Below are 10901 nucleotides of genomic sequence, written 5' to 3'. Positions count from 1 at the left end.
TACTTATCCCACACCTTATTTCTGAATCTTCTGGATTTATAACATATAAGTTGGAGATAATTACAATATCTCTGTGATGTTTGTTTAGTCTTTTCCTTAAATTACTTCACTTCTAACTTTACTATCACTTTAGAGTTTTTACTAAGTGCTGGCAGAGCTCTGGTGCAAAACAGGCGATGCACCATGGTTGTCACCAGCTCTGCTGTCAGCTGCCTCAGAGCAGCTGCCATACTGCACATTGCTTCTGAGCTATGAATAGCTAAGGTAGGAAATCCTGAATTAATTTTTATCCATGAAAGATGCATTTTGTGGCATCAGATCTCTACTCCGGTGGAAATGCCCTTGTTTGCTCATCTAAGCAGCATTGCCATTCTCTGTGTGTGTCTAATCAGGCTTTCATTTAATAATTTTAATGTTTTCTACATGGGAGTTAGATCAGAATGGTTGCAGATATCCATGTGGTCACCACAGAGCTCTTACTAAAATGGGGCCTACCTGTGAGACATCCAGCTATGAAAGGACTGCTGTGGGTGACAGCACAAAGTAGACAGTTATTTAAAATGCAATTAATGCACAACATATCACAATACATGACCCAGCAGGTACACCAGAGGGTCAGCTTATCTAACAGTTTCACCTCTAGCAGACCAAATTCAGCTACATTCCACTTTGCCAAATTTCAATACTTTCAGCCAACACTTCCTACAACACTTTGTCTCAGCCTAACATTCCTCTCCAAGTGACCCAGAAAAGGCACCTCAGTATTGCAGGGCTGAACAAAGCTTTCATGAACAGTCAGCAATATTGAATGTGGAAACAATTAAGATTTTATTCCAGCATTTCTGATTTGATTGCAGGGAGAAATAAATGGGAGACATGCAAATAATTTCAATGGCTGAGCACAAAGAGGAGAGTAGAAAGATTTAGTGACCTATTAACCTCTTGCAAAGCAATTTATTGACAAAAGGATATATTTTAAATTTGTTTTTAAAATTGCAGAGCTTCTAATCTAGGCATATGAGTCAGAAGGTCGTTTTTAGCAGAGAGCTGTTGCCATGTTCTAAGTGCTGGACTGTACTGCCTGTTGGTAAAAAGAATCCTGAGGATTTCTGACATTTCTAAACTAATGCTTTGCATTGCAATCTTTATTGTGTTAGTATTTCTAACACACTTTTAGAAGTCAGAATAATGCTCATTACGCTAAATTTTAAGAATGATGTGACACAGTTTTACGTTTGTTGTTTAAAACGCATTTGTGTCTCTGAGCATTCTGCTCAGTGACGAGCTGCAAGGCCAGACTCAGTATCACAGTTCACATTTCTCTCATTGGCCTCCTCATTAAATTCTATCCAGACAATCCCCTACCCAGTAACTCTTGCTGTAGCTCCTTTCTAATTGGTGCAATTTCTCTTTCTCTCCCACAGAAATGCCTGAGGCCCAGGATAAGCAAAATCTGTTCCTTGCCTGGTGACAGAGCAAAAGGCTAAAATCCTAGATGCAGGAATTTCTGATTGATGATGGAAATGTATACCACATACCAGCCCACCGCCTATGATTTAGGTCCTGTCATATCAAAGATGGCAGTTTTTGGTAGGCTCAGACCATTACCTGTTAGCAAGACAAAGCACTGGAAATGTCAAAAACATATTTGGTGCATATTTTTCTCTGCCTGCAGTAAAAGTATCTGAATTCACTGTATCAGAAGGTACTTGCTGGTGAGGTAGAAGAGCACATAATAACCATTATTTCTTGAAATTCTCTAAAACAGACAAAACATAGGCAGACAGCATATAAACATATCACAATCAGGCACGTGAGGAATAAGGAATTTGTGCATGTGTTTGGAATGTTACTGGCACTTTGCTCGTACCTGCCTCTTAAGAATAGCAAATGAATTTCAGGTTTTGAATCATACTCCTTAATTGCATATTTTTTCAGTGTGTTTATATATATGTATGTATTTATGCATCTGTATGTCTCCCTACATAGGTATCTTCATAAATAACTAGAAAAACGTTATGGTGGCTTTATACACAGCCAGTAACATCATGGTTATTTGAGAAAAATGAAGTAACTGCAAGCAATAAAAAGCATTTTCTTGAAAAAAAATCTGCCTCATTTTCTTGAAGTGATTATGCAACAAGTGTTGGAGGAGTCATCTAGTTTTCAAGTGAGTGTTGAGTGATCCAGTTGGTATAAGTCAGCCTGCTGTGTGGTAGAAAAAGAGAGGAGTCCTCTCTGGTTTTGGTAGTGGGGTTTTGTTTACTGCTGGAGAGAAAAATCAGCTGTTGAAAAGGAGGGTTTGTTTTTTTATCTATATTTTTATTTGTTTTTTATCTTTTCTGATAAGTTACCCTGGGTGATGTGTTCTAGCTGCCCACACTTAACAGAGCTACCCTAATAAATATGCAATGACAAGGTCACTACTGTTTTCCTTTCATGTGCTAGACTAGAACAACTTTTGCTTGGTCAAGAAAGGCAGCAGTTTGTGATAATAATATATTTACATAAAACTATGTGATTACCATTTCCACTTACTATAAAAGTATGTGTGCAATAGGCATTTTCCACTCATTTCTACCCTTCCATTTCATCATTCATTCACTCTTTCACCTGGTCATCTTTATCACTCCTTGTTTTTCACCTCTATGATCTGTTCTGATCAACTATGATCTGTTCTGTTTTACCAGAATTTTCTGGTTAGTTACTTGTGGACTTCCCTTTGAAACAGGAGTATGGAAATGGAAAGATACCTAACACCAAGCTTAAGTGCTGAGTTTTGCTAGGTTGGTGCAGAGCTGCCACCCTTTCCTTGGACACAAACCAAAGGTCCAACAGCAGCATTAACACATTCTGTCTGTCAGGTCTTGAGAGAAATAAGAGAGCTACTGTAGATTTAAACGGCATGCATTCAAACTCATTTCCTCTTAAACCTCATACTACATCAATCCAACTTCAAGAACACCTGCATTCTTTCACTGCCAATCACGTTCACTGAATACTGCACGTGCACTGTATCAGGTATTGTATCCAAAGCTGATGGTAAGATATATTTTTAACAAGGGGAAAGGTCAAACACTTCTCCATTTTACTAATATTTTAAAGTACAATGAAGTATCATTAGAATCACAGAATCACTAAGGTTGGAAAAGATTGCTAAGATCATCTAGTCCAACCACCAACCCATCTTCACAATGCCCACTAACCATGTCCCTCAATGCCACATCTCCAGGCCTCTTGAACACCTCCAGCGATGGTGACTACACCGCCTCCCTGGGCAACCTCCATACCTTGCCACTCTTTCTCAGAATAATTTTTTTTTTCTAGTATGCAATCTGAAACTCCCCTGGTGCAACTTAAAGCCATTATCCCTCATCCTATTAATTTTAGCTGGGAAAAGTTATCAACTTCCATCTCAATATAATCTCCTTCCATGAGTCGTAGAATCCTAGCAGTCCTTAGTACTATATTGCTAAATTAACACATTCTTCAGAAAGTAGAAGATATTTGAGAAAGACTTACCATGACATTTTCCTTTTGCACCTAAGTTAACAGACAGTTGTTCTTCTTGACCATATTTCAGTTTTCAGGGATCTTGTGTTTTGTTTTAGTAATGCCCTGGAAATGTAACGTTGCCAGACCTAGAAAAGCAAAATGAGAAAAGAATTTCAGTTCAGGCATTCACCTTTCTGGTTAGATATACTTCTTTTAAATCTTTTGTGTGAAATAGGAAGAACATATCAAAATAAATTCCAAATTTTTGCAATGCTCAGCCTACAGACAAATTATGAAAATCCCCACAGTATGTAGCTCCTGAGATGAATAATATTGTTTAAAAAGTCAGATAAAAATTAGATTTTAGACAGATCTGCAAACTAGAATAATTCAAAAAGGCAACATTAGTAGGTATGCTTATTGCTATTGCAGGAGTTGTAAAAAAGTGCAGTAAGCCCAATATGACAGTTCCCAACTGACAGCACTTGGGAAAGCTGCGTTCATTCCTAACTTGAGAGCAACAAAGTTGATGTGTATCTGAAAAATTTGCTTATATTTTCTGAAAAAAATTGTGTGTAGAGGAGAGCCTAAAAGAAGTTAAAGGATTTAGGTATCTACATAGCTGGGAGTCCTCTCCAATATGATTATTTGAGCATTTACTGGCCATTGGTATTCAAGGCCTGGCTCTCTGCACAGTGGATAGAGAGATGTAGTTTTAATGTCTAAGTTTAGATCCTGTAATGGGACTGACTGTCTCCTGTAGGCTATTCTGGAAGAACAGGTCAGCATGTCTCTGTACCTCCTGATGCTCTAATATCTTCAGGTTTTCTGAATCAATCAGTAACAGATGTAGCATAACATCTTCAAAACTGCTGAATGTTTCTTTTTTGACTGAATATATCTGTACTCTTTTGGTTACTGATAGGAGAAGGCAGTTGTTCTTAGTACTAAGGACACAGTATTACAGGTGTGGCCTCACCAGTGTTGAGGGCAAAGATCACGCAGTAGAAGAGAAGGTAAGCATATAATCTTGGCTTTTTAATGCCAGTTTCAACCTGCCCCAATTAAACACATTTTTTAAAAAAGATCCTTGCTTTTGTCCTTGGTTAGTAACACAGCCTTGAGTAATGCCATCTAGATGCCAATCCTAAAGACTTTAAGAGTTTCTTTCTTTATGCTTCTATTCCCTCATTCTGACTCCTGTGTTCTGTTACTTCTATGGAATCTAGTTTCCCACGTCTTTTTTCTCACTTTCTTCAATATTATGGATGACTGTAGAATATTAGTTTATTTTTCCCTTCAAAATCGACACCATTGGTATTGCTCTTCTATTATTCTCATTTTATTCTAACCTGTCTTATGCTTAACTGTGTTTTTTACTATAGTTCTGGTTGTATTGCCTCTGGATTTTGTAGAATATAATCCAGGAATCCTGTCTGAGCTTCCCAGAGAGCATCAGTGGGCAGTCAACTAAAAAAAGATCCAATCTTTCTTTAGATTTCCATTTGGCTTTTTAAAGAATTCAACTATACCATACAGTTCCACCACCAACCTCTTCACTGACTGATTCCATGTTCTCCTGATGAATAGCTAGATCTTTGCAGGATGAAACAACTCCTGCCTGGAAGTACCAGAGATTAATTTTACAAGGGGGAAAAAAAAAAACACCTTTTATACTATTTCTTCTTTCTCTCATTCCCACTAAAGGTTCTTCTTCCACTGTATCTGCAACTGCTGCTTCTGCTCAGCCAAAGATAGCAGCTTATCCTGTTCTCTGAAGAGTCTCTCTCATTTAGCTGGCAATAATACTTGATGAAATAAAGTATTATTCAAAATTATCAGGATGGACAGAATTTGCTCTGGCATTTTTCAAAGGACTCTTTCTCAGGGTTACAGAAAGAGAAATATTTTGGCTAATTGTTTTCTATAATTTCTGCTTACTTTGCAGTCTCTGATATTCAGGAATTATCCCAAGTACTGTCCATTACTCTAAGGGGCTGTTTGAATATGAAGCATCTCCTGTACAATGCAGTGCTGCATTAAGGGAAAGAATTGTTACTTGGTATGTTTATGATGGGTTTTATGCTGAAATGGTGGGGTTCAGTACTCTGTCTCATAGATGGTTTTCTGAAGACTACTAATAAAAACTGGGAAATAGTGTTGGTCCTACTCCAAAGCAAATTTTGCTACAGAAAGAAGTAATACAGGATTTGATTGCATCTACATAGAATGTATGAAACTGCAAAGAAAATAGTAGATTTAGTAATAAAGATTTTTTTTTCCCCACTTCTCTTTTGCCTTGGCCCTTTAGGTAATGGCACTGTGACAGATTTGTTGTTGTTCCAGATCGTATATATACTAATGCTGCTAACTATGCTGACCTCTTTGACATGTAATGAACATGTTTCTTATTACGAGTGTCAAGAGCGAATTCCATTTCTACATTTTGTTTCTTTCCTTTTCACTTTGAAATTCCCTCTTCCTTTTGTCAGAACTTAAAACCAGGGCTAAAATAGTCAAACCCACATGCATAACACTGGGTAAGTTTTATTGAAATCTTTGTTCCAAAAATACTGATTATAATTAGTCTCAGATCTTACTAGCAATCATTGTCTCTGTGGCAAAGGCTATATTTCTGAGATTAAATATTAGCTTTAAATGTACAAATTAATTCTTGCGAACAATTAGCTGTTAGAAACCTCTTTTTGTTCATATCTGCTGAGATCATAGCCTACAATATCATCAGACCTTCAGACGTGCCTTTTGTCTTTGTTTCAATTCTCACCCTGCACCTATGAAATTGGTAATCTTCTCTTCACTTAAACTAAAGTGGATAGGAACTGTAGGTGAGCACAACTTCCAAAAATCAAGACTCACCACTGGTTTTCCAAAAGGACTCAATGCTGAACATTTCTGAAGTATTAGAAGAAGTGGATATTCAACAGGTTTTTTTTCAGATTCATTTCAGATTCATAAAATAAGCTACCATTCCAGTTGCTGTGCCTGTTATGTATTTTTGAAAATCTACTTTTCATATGGGCTTTTTGGATGCCTTAAATTAAAATTTTTCTCCCATTGACAGTTACATGTTTATTTCATTGTTGCTCAAAAGCTAGGAAAACTGTACTGTGGGCCCCTTCCAAATAATATTATTACTTCTGACATTTGTAATTTGACTAATTTGACTTCCAATCTGGTTTAGTGGTTCTATTTTCCTGTAAGGCAGAAAGAATATCTTTATTCCCTTGGGAGACTCTTTAACTGAGATAATGTTAGAAAATTAATCATATAACAATAATAACTATTTGTAGAATATAAAGTACTCACAAGCATTAACCAAACCTAGAACCATCTCATAGCAAAAAACATGAAAGATTTTTAACTTAGGGACATACACCAGGCCATCCTATTTAAAAAAAAAAAAAAAGGTTGGGATGTTTTGTTTCTTTCTCTGAGGAATTGTTTGCTTTCTCTCTACTTTATAAAACATTCTAAAATTGGTGTTATTGCACATAAATTATTAATTCAGACAATGATTACATCATACAGGTTGTGTAGGCACGTGCTTTCTTGTTTGAACTTTTCAACAAGTAAACAGCAACTATTTTTGCATGGCAAGAAGTGGTAGAGAAAGGAAATAATAATTTTAATGGCAACGACAGCAGCAGGCCTCTTGGGATTTTTAGTATCATGACCAAGGGCTAAAAGGAGCTGCTTTTAAGAGAAGATTTGTGGACAGAATCCCTAAACCAGATGAACATTGACTAAGAAGTCAAGATTTTATTCCAAATAGGTAGATTCCAGTCACTTCTGAGATACAACGTATTTTGGATTGTCAATAATGAAATACTTACAAGTCATTTTAGACCCCTTCCCAAGGGCAAAACTGCCTTCCCATTTAGACAACTCACGGCAGTCTTCCTTGGCCAAATGCACCATGCATGAAAAACAGAACATTTGACTTTACAATAGAGCTTTTCAACCACAGGCATGTAAATATTCCACCTGCAGGGTAATTCAGTCATTTTTTGAGTTGTTTTTTTTTTTGTTTTGTTTTTTTTTTTTTTAAAAAGGTATTTTCACAGCATCTGCATCTTTCTGAATTTTGCTTTTCATAGGAAATAGGAAACCAGCCTATAGGGTTCTGTTGGTCAATACAGAAAGAAGAGAGAATCTGAACAATGGATAGTTGATGGGTAGATAGGGAAATAGGAAAGGGCCTTGAAAGAGAAACAAGAACAGTTTCTCATAGTGCTTCCTGCCACTTAAGTTATCCCATCTTTGCTCTCTGGTATCTCGAGTGGATGCGTGGGCAGCTGGGACAGAGCAGATGGTGGGGTCAATAGATGGTTATGGTGCAGATCTTGTTGCATTCTGTTCCCACCCTTGCGATAGCTGAACGCCAAGTGTGTGTGTTAACATTACTGAGTTAATTATCTCTTGGCAGTATGATAGCAAGAGTTTCCAACCTCACGCTGGACTGGGTGGGTTTGCCACAATCACAAAGTTCGTATCCGACAAAAGGAAATTCAAACATAATGGAAAATCAAGTGTGTATACAAAAACAAATCTCAGCAGTGTGAAGAATAGGACTGGGCTTCTCTAGAACCAGCCATAGCTGTGGAAATGTGTACATCACTGTGCTTCATTCATGTCAAACATGAACCAACAGAAATACATTAGTTACACCTAAGGAATTCCTTTCCCTTGACAAAGATAGGAAATTGAATGCTCACACTGCCCCTTTTCCTCCTTCCCACTTCTAATTCATGAATAGTTACTGAAAATTTATCAGGACAAACACACATCTAATGAATTTCTTTTTAAGTATTCTAGAGTCATGAGACAAGTTATCACACTCATGGAAAATTGAGAGATTGGAGAATCATAGAATAATGAGGTGATAAAGTACCCTACTTTGGAAGGTGTCCATAAGGATCATTAAGGACAACTGGCTCCACACAGGACCACTCAAAATCCAAACCCTGTGCCTGAGAGCATTGTCCAAATGGTCCTCGAACTCCAGCAGCTTGGGGCTGTGCCTACCATCTTTTCCTAACACCCAATCTGACCTGCCCCTGATGCAGAGAACAGAGATTAGCATTGCCCCTCCACTCCCCTCATCAGGGATTGTAGGCCACCATGAGGTCTCTCCTCAACCTCCTCTGCTCTGAACTGAACAAAACAAGGGACCTCAGCTGCTACTCAAACATCTTCTCCAGACCATTCACCATAGATGTCACGTTCCTTTAGAGAAGGACATTATGTTGAAATGCAAACATAGCACAGTCATATCTTTTGAGTTCTTGGCAAAGAAGACTTTCTCATCTTCTGAAAAGAATGCAGTATTGCGCTTATACTTCTGTGAATGCTTTCTGGAGAGAAAGCTATGCTTAAATTTTTAAAATTACCTGACCTTAGCACAGCCCTATCCTGAAAGACAAAGGAATCCAAGGAGTGAAATCCTCCCTTTACAGCAGCCTGTTAGTTTGGCAACTATTTTGAAAGTCTGCTTTAAGCATGGAGAACCTTCTAGTTGCAAGAACTTCCCACCAGATTTTATGGATTTCAATCCAGAGCTAACAGCTTCTGAAGAGCCTCCTCCTACACTCTCTTCTCCTTTGGCAGTCTTTACAACTGTCATATGGAACAAGGCATGGTATTTCAAAATGTTGTGGCTGGCTTGTACAACCCTATTGACCACATTTTGAATGAATGTTGCTATAATATTTCATATGCCTGTTGTCTGGGGGACTTTTAAGGATTTAGAATCAAAGATTTTGCCTTAGGCTAGCAGCTGAAGTTAGAAGAATGAGATCCTTAAACGATTTAACAGAAGATTCTTTTGGCAGATCAATACAGATTTTTTCTTGATCTGCAGATCTGGTAAGAGAAGACAACAAAACTAGACGATGCCTGAGGATAAAGAATAATATGGAAACAATTATAAATGTCATTCTTTACATTACAAGTTCACTCTTACTTCAAAAGCTATGTTCAGTTGTGCGCAGTTGATCTCAAAAAGGATAATGAAGAATTAATTGAGGTTCAACAAGAATGAATAGGGGCATGGAAAAATGCTTGTAAAAAGGGAGGCTGAATTAATTGAGGCTTAGAGATTAGGTGTGTGACTGCTTCAGTTCAAAGTAATGCTGGAACTGCCATTGATCTTAATAGAATAACATCAGTGCACAAACTGATTGAAGGTGACACAATAAAAAGGTGCAAACTTAAAATTGTGATAGTGAATCTGCAACTGCTTTACACGCAAGAACTAGGAACACTCAGTAGCAGCAAGTAAGTTTAAACCTTCTGATGAAATAACTGAATCATAGATTACAGCACCTACAAGACTCATGAAGTCCAACTCCTGGCTCCACATAAGACCATCCAAAAAAAAAAAAAATCAAACCCCATGTCTCAGTGCATTGTCCAAATGCTCCTTAACTATGGCAGCCTGGGGCTGTGCCCACTGCCTTGAGCAGCTCATTCCATAGCCACACCCTCAGGTGAAGAGCCTTTCTCTAAAACCCAATCTGGCCCTCCTCTGTCAGAGCTCCATGCCATCCCTTTGGGTCCTGTCACCAGAAAACAGAGACAATTGCTGCTCCCCCGTATCCTGTGAGGAACTGTAGGCTGCCATGAAGTCTCCCTTCAGTATGCTCTTCTCCAGTCTGAACAAAACAGGGGACCTCAGTCACTCCTCATATCTTGCCCTCAAGAACACTTCATTGTTTTCATAGCCCTCCTTTGGATGCTAACAACTTTAGATCCATCTTACACTGCGACACCCAAAACTGCACACAGAGCTTGAGATAAGGCTGTACAGAGCAGGGTGAAAAAATAATTTCCCTCACCCAACTGGCAGTGCTGGACTTGATGCACCCCAGAGTATTATTGACCCTTTTGGCTGCCAGGACACGCTGCCAATTCATATTTAACTTACTGCCAGGCAGCCAGAACCCTCAGATTCCTTTCTACAGAGTCCCTCTCCAGCCTCTTGTTCCCCAGTCTGCACATATTGTCAGGGGTGCCCCATCCCAGGTGCATAATCCAGCACTTGCTGCTGCTAAAATTCATGTGGTTGGTGATTGCCCAGACCTCTAATTTGTCAAGATTTCTGCAAGGCCTCTCTATCCACAAGGGAGTCAACAGCTCCTTCCAACCGTTTCCACTCAATAGGCACAATTAGGTTACGCTTCTCACTATCATCAGAAGCTTGAAGGCCAGCAACATTATCAGCAATTGGAAAAAGATTGGCTACTTTAATAAGATAGTGAAGACATAGTGTTACAATAGCAATTCCAAAGAAGCATCAAACGATAAAGGCTTTGGGACCCTCCCAAACAGTCAGACCTTGATGAATTTAGCACCTATGTAACACCCGTTTGTAAGCTTTGAATTGT

The 10901-nt window shown here is 38.4% G+C and overlaps 1 long non-coding RNA gene across 1 annotated transcript in view; it reads right to left on the bottom strand.

Annotated features, from left to right (window-relative positions):
• Window positions 1-994: 994 nt before the first annotated feature.
• Window positions 995-10901, bottom strand: part of LOC116231132 (uncharacterized) — a 246572-nt gene continuing 236665 nt past the window's right edge. Inside the window, exons 3-4 of the long non-coding RNA XR_016465992.1 lie at window positions 3523-3641; window positions 995-1081 (exon numbers count right to left, since the gene is read on the bottom strand). This is a non-coding gene — a long non-coding RNA (uncharacterized LOC116231132). The remainder of the gene's footprint in view (window positions 1082-3522; window positions 3642-10901) is intronic.

The sequence above is a fragment of the Phasianus colchicus genome, chromosome 4 (genome assembly GCF_987193195.1).
Source record: "Phasianus colchicus chromosome 4, bPhaCol1.hap1.1, whole genome shotgun sequence".
NCBI lineage: Eukaryota > Metazoa > Chordata > Aves > Galliformes > Phasianidae > Phasianus > Phasianus colchicus.
The sequence above is the reverse complement of the archived record's forward strand: the minus strand, read 5'-3'. Positions and strand labels throughout refer to the sequence as shown.